The following is a 7,537-nucleotide window of genomic DNA, read 5'->3' as shown; positions in this document are numbered from 1 at the left end:
AGGGTTGCCTCCCTGCGCTCATATGCCGGATCGGGATTGCTGTCCAAGTCTGGGTTTTCTTGGGAACAGCTACCTGCCATCGCGGGGCAGTGGCGCATCTTTTAACCCCAATACCAATGCGCCAGTTGTAGTATGAGGACAACTGGCGATCTATGAATGCAAAGCAGACAATGAACAATTCTGGATACATGGACACTAAACGCGTTACGCTATCATGCCATGCCCTTACAGCGGAGCTTAAGTGTACCCTTAATATTTTTTTCACGACGTCCAATGTCCGCTCAGCAGCACAGGAGCTGCTCTGTACAAGAGCACAAAGGCTTAGCAGTAGTACTCGCTCTGAGCAGCATCCAGTGACTCTAAGTAGGAACGGGGTCACCTCCTGAGTGCTCCCGCTCTGAAGGCCTGATTACCCTGATCAGGCCTCATTTCTCTTGGTGGTTGGCCATCGGTAGACGGCGAGACATTTATGCTAACGTTGCTTATGCAGTCGTCATTTGCAATGTCGGAGGAAATGGAGCAGGATCCGTAAAGCTGGTGTCGGTCTCCGTACGTGCTTCGTACGTGCTAAATTAGCAATTCAAAGAAGTATATAGTTCGTGTCAGTATAAAAAAAGAACAAAACTAAAAGTTAAATTAAAATTCACCGGATAGCCCGCCCCTCTGCCAATATTAAACTGGCTTTATTTTGGAGGAGAATGTCGGTTCCGAAGGCAGGGTAGAGCAGGCAGGGAACGGTCCGGGCCCAAAACGGTTGGCGCTCTCGACTCCCGGCGCGTGTCGGCTGTTCCGCTGCAGCTGCCGAGTGCCTTCCTCTTTACAACTGTAGTGCACCTATCTTCCCAGAACGGACAAAACAGTTCCTGCTCAGTGTTCGATGGAGAGGAAAAACTGAGAGCTAGGGATCCAAAAATATGTTCAGTGGCATGCAATGCAGAGTTCTAGCTCGGCCTTCGGGAAAGTTTTCGGCGCCTGTATTATTGGGAAAGCATTATACAGCTTATCGGGAACGAAACAGGGTGCTGTTGACCGCAAATGTTGTAACGAAAAATCTTGCATGGCATCACCGTGGTGTAAAAATAATTTCTTTAAAAGGCGCGGCGACCTTAAACCAGGACTTTCAAACTGCGGAGTCGAGCACGCAATCCATGGGCCACAAAACCGCGTTGCTCCTTTGCGAACGTATATGTAAACCTAGTATATATGCGTTGTCTTACGACTGTATGCTACTGAGTAGGCGTGTCACTATAAAGGAAGAGAAAAATTAGTAAACAAATAATACAGTAACCAATAAACAGGAAATAAAAATTTAGGAAAACATGCTATCGCAACCAATCCACGTACGTAGTCTTAAGAGCCTCCGTATTTTTTTTTTTGCGATACACGCGGCCATATTCGTACGCGCTGTCTTCGCAGGAAGCTGTCGCCAGTTGTCATCGTAGTCGGCTTGTTCGTCCTGAACTTCAGCGTCCTGAACGGTGCTACCCATGCTGCAGGATAACGGGCAGTGAGTATGATGGGCGGTACTGCTGCCTGCACTTTGAACTCTGTCGCACAGGGCCAAATCTTCTTGCTTAACTATCGAGCACCTTTTTAACTAGAACCTTCTTGTAATGAGCACTTTTTGGCCTAACTAACTACCATAATGTGCTGTGCGTGCTGAACACTGTTGTGCGACTTCAAGCTGCACCATTCATGCCCACTGCTGCTGGATTCGACGGCGGGGCGGAATTGTTTTCAGGATCCGCTGGACTCCATTGGCCGTTCTCTCCGGGGTCACTCCCTCGTTGACCAGCGAACAGTATGCGAGCAGCATAAGATGACCGTCATGCATAAAATTATCTTTGACGCCGGTAACTTCACGTCCGCCTGCATAGAGGCCATACCGTCAAAAGAATATTAACGAAATCGAAAAATTACTCTCGCGTTGCTTAAATGCAATAGCCAGTACCACAGAGAAATTATTTTTGGTGTACGTGCGCACGTGCGTGTTTATTTACGTAGATCAGTGTAAAACGCAACGCTCACGTGTAATACGCAATGGCTGGCTAGTTGATAATATGCGGCATAATATTGGGCCAATTTCGCGAAAGAGACACATAGACCATGGAACAGGATCGTTAGCTGGATGCTCGTTTCGCAGTTTCCCACAGCCATTCTCCACATTTGACGTCCGCCTAACACAAGTTCAACGCTTCAAAAGACTGATGCGAGTCGTTTCGCATCCCTCTGTCCAATCCCTTTGTTGGTATCTATTCGAAACAGCTTCACGTTGGGCTTCCGTGCCTTGTCTGCATGTTCTCATTGCCGCGTTCACACCCCTCCTCTACCTCAGCTATAAGCTTCACAAAGATACCGAATGGTGGGCGCTTGGCATACTGTTTCCATGTTTTTGAACAACTTCCGGATACAGGACATAATCGCATTGGCATTTGCACCTTTTTTTTTGCAAAAATAGAATTTTCAAGAATAGGAATGGACGCTATTCGAGCATGGGCGTATGCTCGGTATTTTACGGTACTGCTGAGAAGTGTTGCATCCGTAACTGCTTTTATTCCAGGCACTAGTCTCAGCCAGCGTCCGGAATGAAACCGACAGGCCTTCTACCCGCGGAGACCTCTTGACCGTCAAAAAAGTCCAAGTAAGTCCTCAGCCACGAAGCATAAGTTTGTGGCTCCGAACGACATGGGAGTCCGGAATGCACCATTTCTCTGTACGAGCGCTGTTATGATGGGTGGGTTACCATACGTTGTACATTCTTCGGAACACTCACCATCAAGCGTGCTCAACAAGGGCAGTTCTGTGCCATTACAGCAGCATTAAACAAGACATTACTGGCAGTAGCTGTCAGGGACATCACCTTTGTTGTAAACAGTGCCAATAGTTGCTTTCACGAAGCATGGCTGCTTGTTTGCAGGAACTCTTTTCATGAGGTCTCATGCAACACCGAGAAAAATGGAGCACAAAGATGCGCTAGGCCTATCGCTGTCATGCTGAAGCTGTTGGGAGAGAGATACAAGCCATAGACGAACCCATTGTTAATAAGCGTTTTACTTCATCGCTTGGCATATTTGGTGCGGATCGAGTGGGCGGCACTCAGAAGCACTTCTGCTCTAGTTGTCTAACACGATAGGGCTTATATACAGAGTAAATTTCTCAGAGTGGCTGCACGTTTCAAGTTTTTGTTTCAAGGCTTGAAAGTAATATTTTTTTCGACACACGCGGCCATATTCGTACGCGCTGTCTTCGCAGGGAGCTGCCGCCTGTCGACGTCATACTCGGCTTGTTCGACCTGAACTGCAGTGTCCTGAACGGTGCTACGCATGCTGCAGGATAACGGGCTGTAAGTATAATGGGCGGTGCTGCTCCCTGCACTTTGAACTCTGTCGCACTGGGCCAAACCTTCTTGCTTAACTATCGAGCACCTCCTACACCATTCGTGTGCATTGCTCCTCGATTCGACGCCATGGCGAAATGTTTTTCAGAATCCGCTGGACTCCACTGGCACTTCTCTAACGGGACCACTCCTTCGTTAACCAGCAAACAGTATGCGAGGAACACAAGATGCGCGTCATGCATGAAATAACCTTTGACACCGTTTGCATCACGTCCGGCTTCACAAAGTCTACTGACAAAAGAATACACTTGACTTTGACCATGCACTTCACAGCACCTAGAACATGCTTAGAAAACATATACTTATTACAAAAGAAATTTTTGCGACTAATAGATAATGCACCATACCTTAGCCACACGGCCCCATTGTTACGAAAACACCAACTGTTTACACCGTGGAACGTTATAAACAAAAAGATAGCATTAGCTACTTACGTAGAAATTCATTCTGATCCTACCACTTGTTGTCATCAGTATCTAACGAAAACACACACCTACAACACCCGGCACATATGTTATAAGAAAAAAAATACGTACGAACTACGGCAACCAGAAACTTAGCTACAGAATTTCCAGTTTCATAAATGATCACCATCCTGCTGTAAGCATTATTAAGGAAAGTCTATCATTGAAAGCCTTCAAAAATAGCATCACTATGTATCTGTTGTCACTGCCGGCATGGCCGCTGTTTTTGTTTTTATTCTGTTTTTTCTCGCAGTATTTGCCCAACTACTGTACATAAATATTCAATATGAAATAACGCCAGTTTCAATGTTAACCGACCGCTCTGTATTTCCATCTCGTTTAGTGTTTATTTTATGCGCTGAATGTCTTGTGCTCTCGACTGGGAGCAAGAAGGGTGCCGACTCTTTGTCAGGCATCCATTTGCCTTTTGGTCTGCGCCCTAGGCAACTGCACCACGTGCTGCCTGAATAAACTCTTTGACTTTGAAACGACTTCGTAAAATATACTCCCACGTTGCTTAAATACAATAGCGAATATCACGTAGAAATTGTTTTCGATGCGTGCGTGCGTACGTGCGTGTGGAGAAGTGTAAAACGCAAGGCTCATATGGAATACGTAATGCCAGGCTATTTGGGAAAATGTGCCATAATATTGCGTCAAATGACGCAAGCGCAGATATTCTCGAATAGAATCGATGATGATGATAGTGAATTTTTATGGCGCAAGAGAATCTGCGGCGAAAAAGCGCCATGACACAGGGTATTTTCGTTTGCCTAAAGTGGGGCGAAAGACTCATTTCCCATGCACTTCACCCTGGTTAAGCCCAGCACCAGACCAGGGGAAAGCTTGTACCCATTGTATCACCGATAGGAACCCGGCGGCACTGGGGATCGAACGCCGCACCTCCCGCATGCGAGGCGGATGCTCAACCACTAGCCCACCACTGCGGTCAATAGGATAGTTGGCTGGATGCCATTTTTGTAATCCTCCAAAACCACTCCTCATGTTTGCTGTCCGTCTAACATTATAACTTAAAGCGCTTCAAAAGACTGATGTGAGTCATTTCATGGTTTTTAATTGAATCGCACAAAGGAGAAAAAGGTGCCTTTATTCCAGCGATATTCGTCGATATATATACGAGTGTCATAAGCACAGTGCGGGATCTTGTTCACAGTGTGTTCACAGGGCAGGCTTGCGTAAATACAAAAATAACCTCTCTCACTGTTTTTTGCACGATCGCTGTCGTTGTTCGGTGTGGTGTGCCTGAGTTGTTTGTTAATCAATTTGGCTTATGACCATTTCCTAAAACCTTCCCCTTCTTCAGAGCCACCAAGCAGCCCCGACTGTTTAGCGCTGTCGGATCCCACATGTTGGCGTGAAATACCTGCGTCACGTGACCATCATGGCAAGGCTCCTAACATGCTGCCATAGTTGTCGCTGCCTTCATCACACTACGGCGGACAGGTGAGTGACTGCTGATGAGCAGTAGACCAATGGACGAGGCCAATGCAATGGCCATTATACAGAGTGTTGCGCAAATCAGAGCAAATCAGAAAAAATTCCCTCGGCCTAACCGACCGCTCGTTAGCCATGTAAATGTGCTTCTTGAGACGAACAAAACCTTCCGGAAATCAGCGCTTGTGTTTTAAGAGCGTTACCACTTACGTTTCTCTACGACGCGTCCGTCTGCAATGAAGGTCAAATTGACCAAAACAATAACCACGTGACCACACTACAACATTAGTGAGCGCGTAGCCCATCAATTGATACCGATACTTTCGATCCGTGTTATTATAAGTGCTATAGGCAGCGGCCTTCAGCGTGGGACACCCTTTAACGGGACCACCATTTCTATAAAATTAGGGGACCACCCGTTTGACGCAGAATGTTCGAAGTGGTGTCAAATTACTTGGCATGTTCCTGAGGATAAAACCACTAATTCAGTTAAAGCCCAAATTATGTGTGGGGCTCGCAACGACGGCCTTTCCTCCCCCCCTCCCCCCCGCCCCCCCACTGTGCATTACGAGGACCGAGGACCTTCAGGCAGCCATTACGGCCGAACCGTTTGTTATTTCTTCTGAACTTTAGAAACTGTGACCGTTGACACCCCGGCAAGTAACGACTGAACCGCACTAATTAAAGCCAAACTGCGCGTAAGGCTCGTTCGGGCGGCGGGGCCGCGCGCGAGAGCCTCACAAAAACGACGCTCTCTCGGTGGCTTTCACTTTCACACTGACTTTATTTACACGGGTCGAAGTTTGACACAAAACACATGGATACAAAAGGGAACAGTGGGAAGGGGAGAAAAGAAGGCATCTCGAGCGGTTCGCCTCGGGCAGTCGGGAGAAAGAGAGATAGAGAGAGCCACTTGTGACCTTGGTCAGACCCGGCGCGAGGGCGGGTGTCGCGTTGCCCCACGTTGAGCGTCTTCCCGTTCCGTCCCTTCGGGGCCGTCTCCTATTTTCCACACCGTTTGCTGCGGGGTGTTCCGGATGGTGTCAAACGATTCCTCGTGTTGTGGTGCACACGTTTAAAGATTTATTAACTGATATAACGAGGAAATATACTGGATATAGCGAACGTGGCTGCAATTAGCAACTGTAGTGCGAAATCAATGAGGCAGATGGCACTGCTTGTGTTTTAAAGGAGATGTTTCCAGAAAGGAAACATCCGCGGAAGTTTGGGTTTGGTCTTCTCCACGTTTGCTGAGCAGACCGGTGTAAACACTTCAAGCTCCCGTAATTTATGCTCTTAAGTCGAACACTGAGGCAGTGTTTGCTCCCTATCTGTATCCTCGTCCTCTGTAGCGGTACAGTGTTTATTGACTACGCACTGGCAAGCCCAAAAAGCCACGCTGCTGATTTAAATGTAGAAGTTCTGTATTCACGCCTGGGCTTGCCTCTGTTGGTCCAGTAGTCATGTAATGGTATATCGCAGATTTGAACGGCGGGAAAGACAAGAACGTGAAACGACAATGCGCATAACCCTTGCCTCGAGGACTGATCGGTGGGAGCATAGGTCTTTGAACCTCGGACCATTGTTTGAGTTTGTGGTTTCTAACGACCTCAAGGTTCCTGTGTTGTACAAAGGTGGCTGCTTTGTCGTCGTATGTGAAGAACTTCTGCAGCCAAAAAGCGTTAGAAAAAAACGCATGTCGTCGCCTGTGCCCACCTTTTTCGTTATTCGAACATGCACCATAACTGTCTGGTGTCACAAAACTCAGCATCGTAAAGACTTAAAGATGCAAAAATAATCAGATGTGAATTATTGAGATGTTCTCCGCGTTTTGCACTGCGGCCATGGCGCTCATTTCTTTCGTGCTGCTGGTAATTTAAAACGTTCACTAATTTTCCTGCAGTTTGATTAGGCCACGTACGCGGTAATAGGAGAGGGTGTATATAGTACAGTATTTAAAGCGGTAGAATTAAGAGTAAAGTGCGTATTTTCTTCTTTGTAATGAGGTTTGAGAGATTATAATACATGGATTACCACGTGGTGTTCTCCTGCACCCGCTAAATGATTTATAATCGAATTCTTTTCTCGTGCTGTGTCGCTTTCAACAGCCGAATGATGGCTTTGACGTCAAGTGGTGGTTATAGGCCACGCGTGGCATAAAAAACTGCAAATATAATTGCTGCTTCTACATTCATCCTCATTTCGGCTCTTGAGGAAGGCT

The 7,537-nt window shown here is 47.0% G+C and overlaps 1 long non-coding RNA gene across 1 annotated transcript; it reads left to right on the top strand.

Annotated features, from left to right (window-relative positions):
* The first annotated feature begins 1,441 nt into the window (after window positions 1-1,441).
* On the top strand, window positions 1,442-5,316 carry LOC144100578 (uncharacterized). Its single transcript, XR_013307742.1, has 4 exons — window positions 1,442-1,507; window positions 2,561-2,641; window positions 3,253-3,343; window positions 5,186-5,316. It is a non-coding gene; the product is annotated as an uncharacterized LOC144100578 (long non-coding RNA).
* The last annotated feature ends 2,221 nt before the right edge of the window (window positions 5,317-7,537 follow it).

Source organism: Amblyomma americanum, chromosome 8 (assembly GCF_052857255.1).
Source record: "Amblyomma americanum isolate KBUSLIRL-KWMA chromosome 8, ASM5285725v1, whole genome shotgun sequence".
NCBI classification, from domain to species: domain Eukaryota; kingdom Metazoa; phylum Arthropoda; class Arachnida; order Ixodida; family Ixodidae; genus Amblyomma; species Amblyomma americanum.
The sequence above is the reverse complement of the archived record's forward strand: the minus strand, read 5'-3'. Positions and strand labels throughout refer to the sequence as shown.